This window comes from Poecile atricapillus, chromosome 4 (assembly GCF_030490865.1).
Source record: "Poecile atricapillus isolate bPoeAtr1 chromosome 4, bPoeAtr1.hap1, whole genome shotgun sequence".
Taxonomy (NCBI): Eukaryota; Metazoa; Chordata; class Aves; order Passeriformes; family Paridae; genus Poecile; species Poecile atricapillus.
This window is the reverse complement of record NC_081252.1, coordinates 71,962,560-71,983,138: the sequence shown is the minus strand read 5'-3', so window position 1 is coordinate 71,983,138 and position 20,579 is coordinate 71,962,560.

Sequence of the window (20,579 nt, the reverse complement as noted above, 5' to 3'; positions counted from 1 at the left end):
TCTTCACCGCCACGTTCACCAGTTTATTTTTGGTATGCCCCAAAGGACTTCCTTTTGCTACCAAATTGGGGATTAAGCAGAGCAGGGAAAAACATATAAATGGCTCAGGAATATCCTGGGGAGTGACCTGTGAGGCTGCTGTGGCTCTGACACACAATTCACACTCATTCTCACTACACTGAGCCATTAGCCTGTATCAGTAATATCCTGGTGAAATGTAATCCAGAGTGTGGAGTCTCATCCCCTGAGCGCTAAAGCCACATTGCTGTGACTTTCTTTCCCAGCGGTCTGAAGAATGGGTGTAATCAGTAAAGTGTCTTCCCTGGGGAATTATGGGGAGGGGACACTGCTGGAAAATCAGCTGTTGGAATTAATTAGCCTGCATGGTCACCCTGGGCAGACAGGAATGGCAGGAAACCAAGAAATGAAAACTGAGATCTGATTGCAATCTCTGTCCTCATGGTAGCAGGATGCTGGGATAGGAATCTGTGAACGGGAGTCTGGGAATAGGAAATGTGGCTGAACTGAAGGCAGGATGTTAACCTGGGTTACCTGATGGGTTTGCAACCCCAGGAAATGAAATCCTGCTTACCACAGGGATAACTGTGGTGGGAGAAGGAAATTTCCTTCCTCCATCCACACAGAGTGAAAGGCCAGCAAAACCTGCCCTCTGAGACACAGCTGAGGGAACTTCTGGTCCATGCTGTGCTTGAGTTATTCTTATTTATAATGAAAAAGTAATGGGCAGCAAAATAGATGGAATACCTGTTGACTGCATGTCGCAAAGTGACAGAGTCTGCAGGCAGCTGCAAAGCAGAGCTCCTTATTGCAAAAATCAGGCCTTTTTCAGCAGTTAGGCCTTTATCAGTTTTGTAGTTTTAAAACATAGCAAACATAATTCAGCCAACCACCATGCACCAGGATGTGGACATGCAGCAGTCACACAGCACAACATCTTCCACATCTCTCACATCTCTCACATCTCTCACATCTCACATCTCTCATGTCTCTCTATTCCAGCTGAGTCACTCTGCCATAGTCCTCTTCTACTTAGCCAAAATGGCCTGAGTCATGATTTTACAAGGGTAAAAAGGCTCTTATTTTATAAGGCTTTACCTATATGCAACAGTTGATTGGAGAAGATTAAATTAAGCCATCATCAGCAAATGTTAATAGTTGAAGAAGAATAGTAAAAGGATAAGCAAGGAAATTTTTTTTTTGCCTGCCTGAAGTACCTGTCCCTGTAAAGTAGAATTTGAAATGGAATTCTGTTCACAAGACATAGGCCTCAGCTACCTGGAATATTGTAAATAACACTTGGAAGCATTAAAACAGGAGGATGTCCCTTTCCCTGCAATAGGAAGATGTTATTCTCCTGGCTGCTGGTGATTCCTGAACGTGCACAGTAATCATGAGAATGAAACTGAATTTTCAGAGTTCCTCGACTGCATTTTTCCTCTAACAATTGAGCAGCTGTTTCGTGGGTGAATGTTCTGGGTAAAAGCTTGTGAGTATGAAATTTAGCGAGGAACAGGAGAAGTCTGGAACAGAATAAACTTTCATGAGTGAATAATTACTGCTCACTTTGCAGTCTTCAATTCCAACATGACTTACAGAGAAGAGTGTGACCTCTCTTTTTTGACTGTCAGCCTGTCCTTTAAAATAAAACAAATAAAAAAACTCCAGCAAACAAAAAAAGAACTACAAAGCCAACAAAAACAAACAAACAAAAAAATCCCAAACAAAAACCCAAAACAAACCCAAGGCCCCAGAAAGCTGAGGGAAATGCGGGACTGAAAGGTAATAGATATACCATCAATTGATACAATTTCTTTCATGAAACTAGTCAGGCTTTTTACTACTCCAAATCCAAATTCAAATCCCTTTCTCCTCTCATTACAAAACGTTTCTAGTTTCCATCCTATCGTATTCATATTTGGATTATTCATTCATTTAACCCCCACTAGTCCATCCTCTAACATTGTTCTTTCACTTAAGCAGTTTTCACACTCCTTGTATTTATCTCTCTCTTCCATGCATTTCTTATTTCTTAATTTCTTTTCTGTCAAGCCAGACAAATTTTTAATAGCTTTTGGAAGCTAATTCCACATCTCCCTCCTTATCCTAATCTCTTCTCTTGTTCTGGGTTGATCTTTCTTTGATAAGTGCAGCCATAACAGGAATGGCTTTAAACTGAAATAGGGTAAATTTAGATTGGATTTTAGGAAGAAATTCTTCCCTGTGAGGGTGGCAAGGCCTTGGCACAAGCTTTCCAGATCATAGATAGGTTCCCTTGTCAGTCAGTGAAATATTGCAAGTACCCCAAAGTGTAAATTCTACACACTTGCACAGCAGGTGAAAGAAATAAACCTCTTCTTTAGAGAGCAGCAATGATGAGTTCAGACACCCAAATTCTTTGATGTCTGAAGGTGCAGAGTTGCACCCACCTCTCCTTTCAGTAAGGAAGAATAAAGAATGAAAATGAGCTCATTTGGGTTTGAAAGCATTCATTGCTAGAATCATAAAATCAATTTTATCAAGTTTAAATCAAGTTTAGTTTAGAAGGGAACTCAAGAGTTACCCACCTGCCTCCGACTCAGGGCCTACCAGAGCATGTTTATCTTGCAAATTCCCTTTTCTTGCAGAGATGTATGAGCTCAGTTGTTACTGATGAGAATTCTACTCATCAAAACATTCAAGCATCAATATTCTCTGATCTCACTAAAATGGATTTCAGATAGAATAATGGAAAAATCTGCAATTCCTGCTGTGTTGCTTTGCTATATAAATCAAGCTGCTAAGTAATAGAAACAATGCTCTATGCTTGCAAACCTTATCCAAAAAAAGAGAAAAAATTACAAATATCTGCTATGAGCTATTTGTAAGGGATCTGCAAACCAAGAATTATTCACTAGAGTGATTTGTGAATAATTTCACATAATGAGTAAATATTCACAGAACACCAACAGGAAAGACAGCGAAATTCATCAAATAAAATTATTTGCTGCAAATCACTCATAAAACTCCTGCCTTTATCTAAAACTTCCAAAACATTTGCTGTGCTGTGTATCATTCAAGCAGCTTTATATTACTGATTATTCCATTCTAGTCCAGATTTCCTTAAAGTATCTCCTAGAAAATGGTGTGGAAAAATGAAGCCATTTTAAATGAAATCTCTGTTTTGAACATCTTCGGTTTCCATTATTAATCAGATTACTCACAATGCAACTGAAAGCTTTCTGCATTTCTTTGTAAATGCTAGTTAGATGTGAAAAGCTGAACAATGCAGTTGAAGAGAATATCAGGAAACTCCATGGGGAAAACAAGCAGTGGGAACAGCAAGATCCAGACTCATTGCTCCTAAACTTATTCAAAAGTATTTTTCCCTTACCTTTCTCTCACCAGGGAAGAGACAAGTGACATTGCTGAAGTTGAATTATTTGCTAAAGGTCTGAGTTGACTTCTGTGCATTGGTCTTTATCTTTCTCTAAATAAAGAGCATTAGAAAATTAAATAAGTATCAAGTAATTAAGCAATTAAATAAAACAGGGTACCTGCTCATGGAGAGGTGAGCCACATGGAAAGTTTGGAAGAGGCAAACTCTGCAGATAGGCTTCCCTAATCAACAAAGCTCTTCTGCCATTTCAGTCCTGCTGCCCTATCAGTGCCTCGGGTTCCAGGAAAATGGCACAGAACATAATTATGGGCCTCATTAGGAAACAACTCTGGAAAACCCTGTCCTGTTCAGAAGGATGTAAATTAATGCAAATTTGATAAGAATTTACTGTGCTCATATTAGTGTACCTGAAAGTAAGCCAATGTACTTCTGTTAAAATATTCCGAAAGATTTTCCCTTTATTTCTACTTACAGGGCTCTGTTAAAGTGACCTGATGAGGCCAAATGAGGAAACCCAGAGATATGGGAAGCTTTTCTTGGAAACAGTCTGAATCCAACCTTTGATTCAGTGAAAGTAAGCTGAGAATAAGTGTCAAGAAAGGTATTTATACATCACCATTTTTGTCAAACCATTCGTGCTCTATTTTCTCTCCTAATTAGTGCATTTCCACTGGGAAGTCTGCATGCAAAATGACTGCTCATGGTGTACCTGAAGAAAAAATAAAAAAAGATCAAGAAAAGAAAAAAAAGATAACAAGGACCTGGAGAACATGCAGGGGACAACAGGAAAGTAAGAAAATGAAAAAGGAAAAAATAGTGAAAAAGGAAAATAAAAACACGTGGCACAGGTGATGTTGGAAAGGAACAAGAGATCAAAGAAGAAATGTTTGAAAGTTTCACAAACTACAAGGAGACAGAATCCCAGCAGAATGTAGTTTGTTCATTAGTGGGATGTGCTGCCTGTCCAGCTACAAAAAAATAGGTCAGTCCTGTGTGCTTGAAACCACAGGGATGTTTGGTTGGACTGGGAACTTGGCTTTTAAGTACATGGAAAAAGTTTTATCTGTGTCTGTCTATGTCTACAACAAGGACCCACACATGTAAATACACACCAATGTCTCCAAAGTTCTTGATTTCCTAAATAAATTACAGTGATTTTTATGACTTTGTTTAAGCTGTTAGAAAAGTCAGTGGATCCATGGAGTGTGTGTTACACCTGATTTATCAGTGTTTTTAATGAACTTATCCAGGTTTTTCCTCTCAGGCCTGTATAAGGATCTGTATAAGAAGAGTTATGTCTTTGAAATTCCCACTGAAAGTTTGATCCATTTATTGGTTTAGGGTTAAATATGTTTAAAAGGAAAAGTAAAAAAAATCTATAAATATAGTATAATAAATATAATATAATAAATATAATAATAATAGAATAGAATAGAATAGAATAGAATAGAATAGAATAGAATAAATCTAATATAATATAATAAATCTAATCTAATCTAATAATATAATATAATATAATATAATATAATATAATATAATATAATATAATATAATATAATATAATATAATATAATATAATATAATATAATATAATATAATATAATATAATATAATATAATATAATATAATATAATATAATATAATATAATATAATATAATATAATATAATATAATATAATATAATATAATATAATATAATATAAGCAAAATCTGAAATGCAGTCAGGTTCATATGTGGAGTTGGAGAAGTGATCAGACAAATAAAACATGTATTTTTCATAAAATGATATTTAAAATACTCTGATATTAAAAAGTGGTAACAATCTTATTAATTTATTAATATGCTTCAATCCATATTTTCCATATGAAACTTCCACTCAGAATCTCAGCTGGCCACAGAGAATTCTGACAGTCCACTATTCTACAAACTGGAAGACAAGACTCAGACTTGGATTAACAATAACATTTAGTCCATCATTAGATTATGACTACATTGCAATATTTAGGGCCTGACTAAGCAGACTCCTGGTAGCAATGCAGATAATGACTGATTTTTAAGTAAATAAGACCTTTTACATGAATACTATGAAACTTCAGTTACCTCATGGTTTGGTCACTCAAATATTTCAATATTTCTGGGTAAAAGTTCATTGGTACAAGTGAGAGATCAGTACTTTCAGCACTGATAATTGTATCTCTAGTCTCAGTTCTTGGAAAAGCATTAAGTTGTTTTTGAATGACAAAATAGTTAAAAGGATATTCACTCCCCTTTTCTGAAAAAAATAATCAGTGGAATAAATAATAAAGCTTGCAATAGAATAAAGCTGTGACATCTGTAACTGAAATTCAAAATATGGAGCATCATGAAATTGCAAGTCCAGATCCACAGTGATGTTGTTGTAGTTTTTTTAGCCACCCTCTAATATATTGAAGCATTTTGTGGAAAATTCCTAACCAAATAACATTATTAAAAACGGTATTTTAAAAGAGAGGAGTGGGCTAGAGAAAGGGCTGGGCTTGTTCTTAGATTGTGTGAAAGAGAAGGGGTGAAATGAGTCCATGAAGAGGAGTGTCTGCTCCATGCTTTGCCCACAGGCTGGGAAATTGCAATGCAGGGTGAGTTACACTAAAGAACAGTGATTAAATGTGTATTTCTGACCCACAGCATCCTCCAGCTCAGCCTGAATCCAGCCCAGCCCATCCCTCCCTGCTGCAAAGCACAGCCCAGCTGGGTGACCTCCTGCAACTCAAATTGGCATATTCCTCACAAAAGAGAATGGCTGTGGGTTGATTCATTTTTACCAGTAAACTGCTCTTGGTTGACGACTATCTCACAGCAAGATGGGATATTTAATACTAAAATCATGCTTCATAATGAAATGCTCTATCAGCCTTAGTTGCCCTGCAGTCTCCACTCTGAGAGTGTTTCCAAATCACTGTGTGATTGGTTTCCTTTCACCCCCCCATAAACAATGTGCAATTCCTGCAATATTATTTTTTTCTTATTACTTTGATACCCCTAAGGTCCCAAAACTCCTTCCACTTTCACTGTGTTGGTGTCTTCAGCTTGTTTTTTTCCTTCATAGCCTTGGCAGCATATTTCAAAATCTCATTCCTGCGTTGCCTTGGTTTGTCAGCAGTGAAGGTCCGTGCAGAGAGAGTACATAAAGCAAGCTGTTACTGCTGTTATTATTATTTCTATTACTGCTTTATTGGCTTCCTAAACTGGCATGCTCTTTTCAGAGCAGCTAACAGGCAGCAAACCTCCCAGGAAAGGCTCAAAAGCAGGGCTGAAATTGTTTTCCATCTTTGCTCGTTCTTGTTTTCATTTCCTCACACCATCCCATAATGTCATTGCTTCTCCACTTAGCAGCAGCATTAGGAAATGTCACAGCTGTCCCACCTGGAGTTTACATCTTAAAGCATCTGTGGTGCAGGTGAGATGGTGCTGGCTGCTAGAGATTGCAGCTGCCTTTCCAAATTCAGCTGTCTTTTGTCTCTCTCCTCAGTGGGTGCTGTGAAAAGCCTCCGGGATCTCAGCTACAATATTCCTCATCTGTGGCTTTAGCACGTGTGTTTTCATAATCAGATTCGATATAATTTATTGAGTCAGTCCTCAATTGCCTGCAATTCACTTAAATCACTGTCTCTTCTCTCCCTTTTATTGCCTCAAACCTGTGTTATTCCTCCTTTTTACTTACGATTTCAGGATGCCATGGACTGAGTGACAAACACTTTTATAATGGAGTACTGTGTGAAAAGTTTCATTATTTTGGCATTTTTATTATAATAAATTCTGTGCCTTCCTTTTTTTCAACTGTTTATTTTCTTGGGAGACCAGTGCTTTTAACAGCTTTATTGTTTTTCCTTTATAGAGTGCAGATTAATGCCTTCTTTTTTCTAAAGCAGTAACCACATAACTCACTTTCACTTTACTGATGCTGTCACTGATGGTGTGGTGCTGTAAGCAAATATTTCCTTGTCTTCTGCCTTTGGTCTGCAGCCTGCTTACGTCTCAGTGTCAATTTTGAATTATCTGGGTAATTCTCTTGCATACAGACTGTTACACAGCCTTAAGCACTACTGTTTTTATTGTTCCACATTACTGCCTCCAAAGGAGGTTGTGTTATTCCTGCTAAACTCCTTAAGCCTTAAAGTCATTTAAGAGCAGCTTGCAGGGCTTCTCTGCTACTTGTTTTGCATTTGATTTGATTTGGAGTTCAGTGAGTCTCTTCTGCCGTTGCAGTGTCCAATATTCCTGTCTCCATCAGCTGCAACCCAAAATCTCTGCCACAAGATACATGACACCTCTTGGGAAGATAAAGGGAAGGGCACCACACAAACCAGTTCAGAGGAGGAGGCAAGAAAACCTTTTTAGAATTCCCCACCAGGATGACCGTAATATGCTGCGAAATCTAAGTGTCATTCAGCTCTGTGAGGCTCAGGAGTTCCTGTGGTTTTGCTTCATCTGGGTATCTGCATTATTTGGCAGTGTCTCCCCTTGTGCCAGTTGCATCCTGCAGAGATCAATTCATAGCTGGAATGTGGAAGATGTACTTGAACTGCCCTCGAGCTGCATGTGGTCCACAGGCAGCATTTGCCCATCCTTCCTCTGTCATGTCATCCCACCCCTGAGAACACAGGGCTGTGGAACAGCAGTTATCTTCTCAGCAGTAGGCTCTGATTTCTCTGGCTGAATGCACTCTCTGTCTGATTCTTCCACTTGTGGCAGCTCCCTGGGCTGCCTGGGGCCTGCACAGCTCAGGTGCATTAACTCTTTCCACCTCCCCGTGTTCTCCACAGCACTTACACTGGCAAGCCCCACCAGTGGCAAATTCCTGAATTGTGTTTCATGGAGAACATATTTTGCTTTTTCTTCAGCTGCCACCTGTTTTCTTGACTGGGACAGCTCACAGAAGAAGAGACCCACATAGTCTAGACCTGTCATATTTCCATCAGGGTTTCACTAGACATGTGCTTTGGGATTGATGTACACACGTTCAGAGCCTCTGAGGTTGGCAGCTCAGCTGGGCCTGCTTGCCCATATGAGCTGCCAGATGCCTGGAAATCCCAGAAAACTAGCCAAAACACTTACAGATCTAGGGAGAAAAACATGGCATGTGCAGATCTTCTGGACATATGGCTGCCCCACATGGAGTTGGATAGACAGGTTTGCTATTAGCACAGAGTTATCTACTTAAGTGCTGGTCAGCCAAAATATGCTCAGCCAGAACCAGTTCCATAATTCACTCTCTGTTCTTTTAAGAGTATATGTATTTGTTGCAGGAGTACAGTGTATTTTTTACATCTTTCACACTGTAGCCTTTATATATATATCTCATCTTTTCCTTCTACTTAGCCGTATTGTGTTTTGCCACTGGATTTCACAAGAACAAAGTCCCTGATTGTTCATATTGCCTTTATTTTGCCCATACCCTGTTCTGAATCAAACACGTCTCAGCGAACAGGGAAACTTAAATATAGTGTTTTACTTCAAGCAAAGACTGTGTTGATGCCCATGTATGATAATTGAAACTCGTGACTGTCAGATTACAGCAGCTTCTATCACCATCCTCAGGGAAAACTGAAAGGGGGAATGGGAGTTGTTGCTCTAGTGGTCTTCAGGAGTGTGAGGTGACATCTCTCCAAATTTGGTTCACTGGTTTCAGGTCTCCTTGCGTGAAGATCCTCAGGCCAAGTGGAAATTCAGAGCATTTACCTTTTAGAATTCCATGTTGCAGCCTGCACCATCCACAGTGCGTCTGTGTTAGTGTCACCATGGTTACCTTGAGTACAGTTTATTTTCTGATGCTAACACAATTCTGTACCAAGTACATGGGGGAAATGCAATCTGTGATATTTGAGGTGTACAGGTGTGACACTGAGGAATCTCACCTCCAGTGCATCCATGACCAAGCCAGTGGTCTTACTCCTTAATAAGCATTAGCCAGATTTAGAGATGCTGGACAAAGTAAAAAACCTTTTCTCCTTTTATGAGCATCAGCTACATCACAAACCTGTAAAGTTCCCCTGCTCTTTAACACAGGATGAACACTGAATCTCCTTCTTTTTTATAGAGGGGACAGAAAGAAAACACTGACAGTGTAGGGCAGTTTTGAGGGGAAGAAAAGAGAAGTGACTTTATCCTGCAAGGAGCAACACAGTCTGGATTGCAGTGTTCTGCAAAATTAATTATCAGTGTTCTGCCCAGTTTTGAGGAATGTTTTTTACTTCCACAGGTAAATGATGTAAAAAAATAATAATGGATGCCATAAAGTAAAGCTTTTAGTAGTTTGAAAATGGCAATGCTAGTTTCTTGCACATCCTTAATTGCAGCTCTCCTACATGGTTTTAAGAGCCTTTTTATTCTTTATGTTGTCACCTTCTGTTTCTCGACTTATACAGCATATAATATCAGAGTTAGGCTACTTTTATGTCACCTCAAGGACTTTGTGAACTTTATACATATCACAAAGAATTAATTTGGATCCTGAAGGCTAAAGAAAAGTTATTTCATATCTGTAAATATCAGGTGTTCTTTTAAAATTTTACATCTAACCGAATGTGTGCCAGTTTTTCTGCTTAAAGAAGTGGAACAGGGCTCAGCACCGACCTGTGCACGTTTGACTCTGTGTGTGTCTTATTCATAGACCCACCAAAGGAACAACATCCAGGACAGGGGAAGGGCTTGACAGAATTTTGTTACTGGCTACAGGGAAGAAAATTGGTCCTCGTGCAACAGGGAGCCAGAAAAAGCAACAAGAGAGAAAAATACAAAGAAAATTAAAGGAGTGCTATCTATTCATATATGGCTTTTTTTTCTTTCTAACTAGAAATATACATCCACATTGAGCCCAAATGTCTGGTGGCTTTCTTATCACCCTTTTCCCCATAAATAAATTTTTGTGGGGTACTGTTTTCCACAGTTTTCTCCCTTCATAGGACTTACTCAACTCTTCTACCCAAAGGACTTTGACCTGTGGAATACCAGAGTTTCAACAGAAGGTCAAGATAGGTTTCATTTCATGAAATGTCCCTGGCAGATATTATTACAGTGCCACTAATTCTGTCTGAAAGACGGAGTCAATTCTTAGTGAAACAACATAATGTCCTAAATTACCTGTTTCTGTTAATTAAGTAAATACTTGGCCTAGGATGGTTTCCTCAGCAGGATGTGTCTGTGATGCAAATGTCAGCACTCAAAATTCTTGAAAACATCTCTGCTTGACCCATGACTCATCTGTCTGCCATGTGTCACAAATTAAATCTCCCCTTCTAATTATGGGGCCAATTTGTACAGTATTTTTCTGAATTAATATTTTTTCAATAAAAAATAATAGGAAGAAATTAGAAAAACCAGAGCGTATTGTGAGAACCATTTAATTCTTTAATATGTCACGTTTAAATATTTGTTAGATAAACTCCTTTTATCATCAAGAAACAATGCTCATTTTTCCAAGGTGAAGTATTAACCTCCTACTTATGTATTTTGCATTTATTTCTTACAAATATTTAAAGCAATTGCTAAAATATTACTTTCAGTCAGCAAAATGTGTTTTATTTTGAAGACATTGAAAATAAGGATTTCATACCTCTCTTTCTCTTGTTTCTCTCTCATCTGTGAGGAAGGATGAGAATTTACAAAATATTTCCATCAAATTACAAAAAGAACCCAAACTAAACAAGGTTGAAATAGAGGCCATTTCTTAAAGAAATGAGGATCTCTTTAAGAATAGAGGACATTTCTCCATGCCAAGAAGAAGACCCTTGAAGAAACACTCATTTCCTTTTCTAATTTAAGCCACCTTTTTATTCTGCAGTTTTGTTCCACCCTAAAGCCTGTAAAAATCCAAGAGAGGTGCTTAGGGGCCTAAGAAACTAAGAAATTTCCCTCTGATTCAATTAAAGAATCCATGTGTGCCATTGATGATGGCTTCACCTACATCAACATTTTGATGGAAAGTCAACGTTTGCAGGAACTCGATCAAACTTTGACTGCGAGTCCAAGAGGTTTCCAATCCCCTGGAAACTTTTACCAAGGACCTCTTTGGAAATGTTAATAAAACAGAGATGTGTATTGCAAAGCTGGATGGATGAACTTCAACATTCCTTAGACATTGAGTTAAAGAGTGTGGAGATGTGGCACTTTGGGACATGCTTTAATGCTGGGCTTGGTTAATGGTTGGATCCAATGATCTTGGAGCTATTTTCCAGCATTAATGATTCTCCTGTGATTCTTTAGCATCAGAAAAAAAATGAAAGTTTTTAAATATGTAAGCTTCAGATTTAGTGACTAAAACGCAGATTTCTAATGTCATGTTTTCCATTTCTCTTAATTAAAAGGACAGCATTTGGTGTACTATATTTTAAATACATCTGTCTGGTAAGGCATGGTTTGGTTTACTTATATGTTTTAAAGCTTTGCATTACTTGCAGTAATTTTAAGTAGATTTCTGACCTCCTAAAAATAACTAGCTGTCTCCTTCCCAAAATAAATCCAGAAATGTTAATAAAAATGAGGATACGCTGACGAAAACAATCCCAAAATTTTCAGCACCTCCTTCTTGCAAACTAACTTTTCGTGATTTCATACATTTAATAATTGATTTTGATTATTCAAATTCAGTTCAATCACATTAATTTTGTTAAATTCTCCTGTGCAATAAGAGAAATGTTTACTCTTTCAGTGGGATGTAAATGGTGAGTTCTTTGAAATATAAGTCAGTTGAGAGCTTTAGTGAGGATACAACAGAAAATATGAAATAGAAAAACAAGGCAGAAAAATTTCCATGTACTCCTTTCCACTCTTTAATCATCTTCTAAAATTATTGATATTCTGCAAAACACTGAGTTTTATTTTGAAATTGTTTAGTGATAGCTGAGGCGTTGCATAAAGCAAAAGCTCATTAAATACCAAAAATTCATTAGAAAGAAAAAAATGTTTTAAAAAAATCCACCTTCACTTCTTTAAATATATTTGTTAAAAGCTGTGGAAAAAGGTTGACGGAAAAAAAACCCCTTATAACATCATAGCAAAACAAAATTGTAGGGAATGGAAAATAGACACGATCAATAACGTGAATTTCAGTGGTTGAGTTTTGGATCAAGGGAATAGGTGGCCTGTAAGTCAGTGAAAATGAAATGTGAGTGTAAAAACCCCTTGGAAATCGATTGAAGGAGGAGACCACGTTTAGCAATCAAAGTCAAGAACATGCCTTAGATCTACAAGCTGCTCTGAGGGAAAGAACATTCGAGAATAACTCAGTGTGGGATCTGGGTGAGAGGAGATTTTTGGTTTGAGCAACAGAACTGATTTAACAATGACCAGAAAAAGTGGAAGTCCCTGAAATTGTTCAAGGCCAGTTTGGAAAGGGTTCTGAAACACCTGGTCTAGTGGAAGCTGTCCCTGCCCATGGCAGGGCTTGGAACTGGAAGATCTTTAAAGTCCCTTCCACCCCAAACAATTCTGATTCAATGACTGTGTGGTTTGAGTGCTTGGTTTTATTAAAATGAACGGGAATTTCAAGCATGGTATAAAAGAAAAAAAATGTCAATGAGAATAGACCCAAGGCCATGGTTCTATAACACTCTGTGTTTGAGTGTGTGTATCACACAGCGTGATTTTTAACAGGAACATAAAAAAGCCATTATTTCATACAGTTAGACTATATTTTTCTTTCTCTTGTTTTGCTCCACACAAATGATAAATACCTGTAAGATCCTGTCAGTGTTTAGCCTCACTGCTCAGCTGGTGAAAGCCTTGTTTCTGATAGACCGATTAGTAACCAGGCAGTTAATTGAATGTTTAGACCTGAAGAGAGAGTCTGAAACTTGTGTTTATCTCTACTCAGGAGATCTCTATACATTTGCTCAAATAAAGAGTTAATAAACAGTTGAAAGCTTTTTGATGTTTCTAAGCCTGTTTCCTGCATTATAAAGCAACACAGGAATCTTGCCTAAGCTGGTGTTTCTCAAGTGGAAACATGAAGACAAATCCCAGCCATCCCAGACCAGTGAAATAAAAAATTCTGTTTCTGTGACAAGAACTTGCAGAAGTTTACCCAGAGAAGAATGAAGCACTGTTAAATTGCTTGCTTTATTAACACCAAACATAAGCCTAACCCACTTAATTGGCTTTGTATCATTAATTTCAAAAAGCCAGATAGTCTCACCTGGCTACCCTTAGAGTTTCTTCCTTATACCAATAGAGAATTGTGCAGTGAAATGTGTAGCAAAAGCATGGAACCTGTCTCTAGTGCAGTGTGATTTCAAGGTGCTTGGAAACATTTGGGCAATTGAGTTCAGTTTGAGGGAGCAGAATGCAAATTTTGGGCATATTCTAAATATTTGATATGGCTACAGAATAAGTTTTAAGAATCTTGATTCAGTGTGATGTCCCTTTATCAACTACTGTTTGGAAGATTGTCTCTGATCAAGATACCAAATCTAAGAGTCAGAAAACAATCACACCTGTGGTTGGTAATCTTTCTCTTATACCAGAAAATAAAATCATCTAAATAAGTCATTAACTAAGATTTCATCCAGAGTTATCACAGGAGCTGAATCTACCAAAAGCACGACATGTGCATATGCAGCAGCCGAGGAGGATCCAGTCTGCAATTCCTGTCTGGTGAATAGCATAAGATAATGTCAGTATCGTGATTTATAAAGCACAAAACAGCAATTAAGTATAATTTTTTTGCCAGAATTGGGTATCATTGGGCACGGTATGAATGAGATGAGTTTGATACCTACTCGTCTGTCACCTTTTGTGATTCAAACTAGCCCTGCTTTTTGTTTCTCCCTCTTACCCAGCAATCCAGGTAGGGTCTGACAAGAGCAGAGTAGGGGGGAAAGATTTCAGTTTTGCTTATAGTATCAAAAAATATATTATAAAAAGAAGATTATGAAAATTCAATCTAAAAGAATGAGATGGGCGAGAAGGGGAGAAACCTCTTCTTAAGGCTGAGATTCCCATCCTCATGCTCGGGAGGTGAGGCTTTAGGAAACAGATCAAATGTCTTAAGGTCTGTGATAAAATTATTAGTGAACACAGTGAATTGACAAAGAAAAACAAATCATGTTCAAATTTTTTTTATTTTCTAATTTATTTGCATCAGAGGAAAATCAAAGCCTTTCTAGAAAGCGTCAGACATGATCAAAACATTCCTATTATTTATGCATGAATTCTTCTGAACTTTAAGTTTAGGATTATCTTGCTTGTAAGTGTCTCAATCCTCTGTCAACTTCTACTTGGCCTCAGTCATAGCAGTGCATGAGAAAAGGAGATTAACAGGTATTTTTTTTTTTTCTCATCTCACAGTATTTTGGCACCTCAGAGCCATCCTTGGGGGCTGTGAGTCCACCAGATCTCAGGCAAAAGCCTGGCTGGTGTAGCTTTGCAGTTTCACAGAAGAAGGAAGGCTGTGAGCAAACTCTGTTCTCAGTTAATTATTCAGCAGAGCACCCTGTGCAGGACTGCTGACCCTGGTGGTACCGAGCGATGCTTCCTGCGTGACAAGGCAAAATTGTATTTCTAATCACTTCTGGTTACCAAAGGACACATGGCATGTTTTGCAGAGGGGAGATGATTAGCTCCGTTGTCCTGGCTGGTTTCCAGTTGGAAAAGCTTCATCCACTGAATACAAATCTACAGGGTAATTTCAAGTCTAGCTCCTTCTCCCCTCAAATGTCAAGCAGCGAGTTACTCTGAGCTTTGAACAGCTGCCATGTTCCTCTGTGGAGATGGCTACTGAGGAATATATAGAATCATTTTAATGCTCTGGGGAATAATGAAAAATCAGTATTAAGCTGCCTATGTACTTAGATGGATGAGAAGAAGGGCAGAGAGGGACAGAAAGATTTCTGATTATGGTAGGAATGAGAGTGGAAAATGCATCAAGTAGTGAATAAGGCTAGCTAATGAAATATTCTGTAGTATAATGTAAATTGCAGTGATTGGGGACAGCTGATTCCTCAACATTTTTCTTTTCTTTTTTTTCTTTAGAAATTAGATTAATTTTATGTATTCAGAAGTCATCCATAAATGCTCACACTGACTCACAGTTTATTAATACTTTTACATTCAATCTTGAGAGAGAAAATGTCCTATTTCTTTTAGAGTGATGACTTTGTGCTTAAGGAACTCAATATCTGGATCGCACCAGGCACGTCTTCAAAAAGATGAATAAAACTTGGGAAAGACCCAAAATCCCAGAAAAAGAAAAGAAAAACAACTTGAAGTCTGTGTTTAATGGACAGTTGCATATGACAGGCACTTCTTGAGAGGAGATTTTTGTCCAAGATGAGTGGATAGAATTGGATGCTTTGATTCTGCAAACTCAGGGCCTCTGTCAGCGTGTGATGTTGGACATTGCACATCTCTGAGCCACAGATGGCACTGAAGACATCCTCCCAACCTCAGGTTTCTCTGGCTTGATGCAAAGCATCATCCCAGAGGAAAAAAAAAAAAAAAAAACTGGTGTAAAAATGGTTTGGATTAAATTATGGGCACAGAAACTCGTGCTGCTAACAGATCTGAGCGATGTGAGACACAATTATGCTGAGTAAATGATTGGTTGCTAAGGACAGCAAATTCCTTACATAGGTCAAAGAATCATGGAAAGTCTTGGGTTGGAAAGGTCCTTAAAGATCACCTAATTCCATCCTTCTGCCATGGGCTCCCACTAGACCAGGTCCTGTCCGACCTGGCCTTGAACACTTCCAGGATGGGGCATCCAAAACTTCACTGCATCTTCTATATAACCCCATGATCACAACCTCACAGCAGCCTAAAAAGCAAGGTACTTGCATAGAAGCAACTAAGAAATGAGTTTGTGAATTCATAAATGATTTTAATTTTACAGAAGTTATTGAAAATCAAGGAAAATTTGATCTGACTGAAATATAGAGTCTCCTTCTCTGGAGACATTCAAAACCTGCCTGGTCCTTTGCAAGCTGAGCTAGGTGAACCTGCTTCAGCAGAGAATTCAGTCCAGATGATTTGTAGAGGTCCCTTTCAATCCCAACTATTCTGTGATTCTGTGAGATTTATGTCACTATTTTTTCTGTTTTGATTTTCAAAATTCTATGTCTTTCTTCTGGAAGTTATTTCCCCTGAGTAAACATCATTTGTTTTGGCTTTGCACACAACACATGGGGAGAAAAAATAACTTCAGCTATGTGTTTAGTCCTACCATAAGTATCCTACACAGGTAAAAGACTATAATAGGTATGTGCTTTATAACAGTCTCTGAACATTCAGATTTTATATTCAAGATCCCCATTTGAGCAAGATAAGGATTTTTAGAATAGGATTTAAAACACAGGATACCCAGAAGTTTGATCACATTTTTCTGTTCAAAGAAACCCCAACAAAACCACAACCTTCAGTTAATGCCTGATATTGAAGACAAGGAAAACAAAGCAAACAGAAATGTTTGCTCTTTGCAAAGGACAGATTTCCCAATAAAGTCCAGAATTCCTGTTTGTTTCCTGGCATCCAGCTCTGACAAGGAGTGTGGAACAGTTCTCCTGCATATACAATGGTTGCCCACGGCCTGTGGTCCATGGTTTCATGGTTTTTTTGGCATAAATTGGGCTATGATTATCCCCACATGAAAGCTGGAGTGTGCTAAGCATTTCCATTACAAATCCCTACTGAACTGCAGAATCCTTCTGAAATCACTGTGACAAAATGAAGAACACTGAATGGAATTAAGAGTTCCCAAAATTCTCAACAGGGTCTTGCTGCAGATACCAGACTACTGGCAATGATGTGAATTTATTCAATCAATAAAAATCCATTTCATAAAATGGGTGCATAACATTGGGAGTTATTTTGCTAGAAGGCTAAATAGGGTTTAAAATATTTAAAGATTATTTTTTTTTAAAAAAAAAAGAGCATTGTTTCTAAAATGGTTTATCTCTTTTCCTTTTTTATTCCATCACAAAGCATCTACTGTATTAATTCCACAATGTCAGTGTCTGGAGATTGCTTGTGTGGATTCCCAATTTCCAATCACAGCCTCCTTGGAGACAACTGTTTTATTTATGTATTTATATTTCATTCAGAAATACTTGGATTCTGAGACAAATCTCGGAGGTACAAAATGGTGACATCTCTGAGAGAGATGGCTTGGGAGGGAGAGCTGAGGAATAAATGAAATGTTTCATGTCTATCATTCCAGCTAAGTGTCAGTGCACTAAATATTTTTACTGCAGGTATATTTTAGAATAACCTTGACCTGTAGCATTAAGTCTTTATGTGAATATATATAGGTGTACATATGTGTAGATATAAACACACACATATTTAAGGTGAGCACTTAAAGATCATGGAGGATTGCAGAGTTGGCAATGCTGTATTTCTAACTAGGCAGCTCAGAGAATGTAAATCAGATTTGGGAGTTGTGGGCCTTTCTTTTTCTTTTATGTCAAAATCCAAGGGCTGCACAGAGCGATATGGTGAGAAAAACCAGGCCACTACCTCCACAAGTGCTACTAATTTAAAGGATTTCTACTCTGTTGTCAGAGGATGTATCCAAAAATGACATCACAAATCTGTCTCCCCTAATATGAAAGAAGGGGAATGCCTTGACTTTCTAGAACAAAACAGTTTATGGAAATGCAGTTGATAAATGTGGTTTATTATGTCCACTCCAGACAGATAGAGCAGCTGAACGCTTGCTTGAAGAACAGTCACTTAATATAGGAATTAAATCAGTAAATTGAAGAAAACCAGGAGAAATAGGATAAGCTGATAAAAAAAAAAAGCATTGCTGGAAATATAATTTCAAGGATATTCCACCATGTATCTAGTCCAGGACTCATAAGTTGTCCTGTCTCCTCTGCCAGCTTCTCTTTTTAATATATGTATGAAAATCGCTTTCGCTAACAGTTTATTGAAAATAAGTAAAACTTTTAGAAATGCATCTTTATAGAAACTTTAATATATTTTCAAGCACGGGGATCGCATTTGAGTGACAGATGATAAGCTGCATGCCTGGTTTCTACCAACAATTAGTTTGGGCAAATAAAGTAATTGCATATGCCAGTTCTGACAGAACAATTTATTTTTTCCCTTCTGTGCAATCATGATGCAATTGTGGGGCCAGTTGTGATTTAAGGCAGGGACTGCTTGCTATTCTAGTCTTGTACTCTTCCTAAAACTAGAGAGATGCATTTTGGCTGGTCCCTTGCCACTTCCATGATTAACTTGATTAGATGGAATAATTTCATAGCATTTTACTTAGCAGAGGGAGTCTATTGGTGCTTATGCAATCATAATGTGCAATGCTGGACATTTCCACCTCCTAAAAACTCCTGTGCTGTAGTGAAATCCGCTGGATTTGTATTGTTAAAAGAAATGTATGTTATTTAAAATTATGCAGAGGACATCTTTTAAAAACGGAGTGAATATGGGGAGAAGAGTGATTGGTTAGATATTCTTCCAAATGTTGGGGTTTCAGAGTTTCCTTTGAAATGGAAAGCTAATTCTAGCAAGAGTTTTGTGGCTGGCAGTAAAACTCTCCAATCTGTGGTGTGTTTTGCTTTGCAGAATGTATATCACAGGAGCAACATTGCAATCAGTACTGTGCCACAGTTATACTTCCTAAATCCTTCTTGCAAATATGAAAAAGGTCTTTTAATGTCTGTGTTTGACCTCGGTTTTCCAAAGGCAGCTTCGAAGAACTAGTTTTCAGCCAAGACAGAAAATTTCCATGAAGATGAGCTGTCTCTCCTGTGAGCTGTGGGGAGTGAAGTGTGTCACTGACCCAGGCTGAGCAGGGACATCAGACTGAATTTCCTACATGGCCTGGAGTGTTCATCATTCTCCACCTCATACACACCTATTCCCTCCTGATTAAAAATGCTTACGTTTTCCACTGGAAAATAACAGTCCCCTGTGTGTGAAAACATTGGTAATTCTTGGTATTTTGCTTGAGGATGTCTCAAAAGCAAACAGAAACTTCAATACTTTAGTGAGAAATGATTGTCATTTCTTGCTAAAAGCGTTGGAAGGTGTCACTTGGGACGGTGTTGTGATGGGATGGGTGAATGTGATCTTTTGGGGCACATTTTGCCACCACAACTTGTAGACATCTAAAAGGGAGCTGATAGCTGATAGCAGTGATCCAAGTTTCTTCCACCATCAGTAATGGGGATAGGTAACTCCATAGAGGGTTTTAGCTTGTCCTGAGGTAGTTGTCTAAAATTAAGGGAATAAATTGGTCTCTGGAACCCTTATCCTTGACTTGAAATGACACCCAGACAATTATCTGTGATATCTGAAGTTAGGTGGGCTGTGATATTAGGATCATATCCTTATCTATTACAATAGTTTCGTTTTTTTACAGAGAATGGTCTGCATAAGCAAAAAAAAAGATCATGTTTTATATTTTCCTGATCTGCCTCACAGTCTTGGGTAAACTCATGCCAATGTATGTTCCAGTATTTGATTTCTCGCTTTCTAATTTGTTTAGTCAACAAATGGGCTGGGGAAAAAGAAAAACATTCTTAATAAATATAATTAGGACTTGATCTTCACAGATTTTAGAGTGGAAAGTACCAACAAGTTAACTGGGATTTATATAATTTTGGTAATTTAAAAGTTTAGCAGCCAGATATGTTAATCACCCATGACCCTTTTACTATCCATGGAGAGAGAGACATGGATGTTTGTGAAAATGATCTGTCAGCTATAGTACATTAAGTGAAATTAACCCAACCTTAAAAGATAAAAACCTGTCAAATTGCCTGACTTTAGTTTCTAACACACAATTGTTTTCATTGCTACAGCTCATCTGAGCTATTGTGACTTTAATTGTTACTTACTCCTTCTCCAATAGATGGAAGTTGCCTTCAGGAATCCAGGAGGTTAAAAATAATTGTGAAATCACAAGAACTTGAAGGTCTTTCATTTAGGACATAAGAGAGAACAAAATTAAAGCACCTTTTGCCTACTGAGCAGGAACTTGTCTTCATTAAGTGAACAGAAGCTCTGCAGATGAATTCAAGATAGAGCGTGTCCCTTGGGCCTGACAAAAGCAGAGGAGGAACAATTAGGATTAATGTGAATAACATGAATATGTCAGCAAGAGCAGGCAACCTGCTGCTGTCTGGGGTACAAGTGTGCAGAGCTCCCCCCTCAATAAACTCCAGGAGGAATTTTTGTCCTTTGT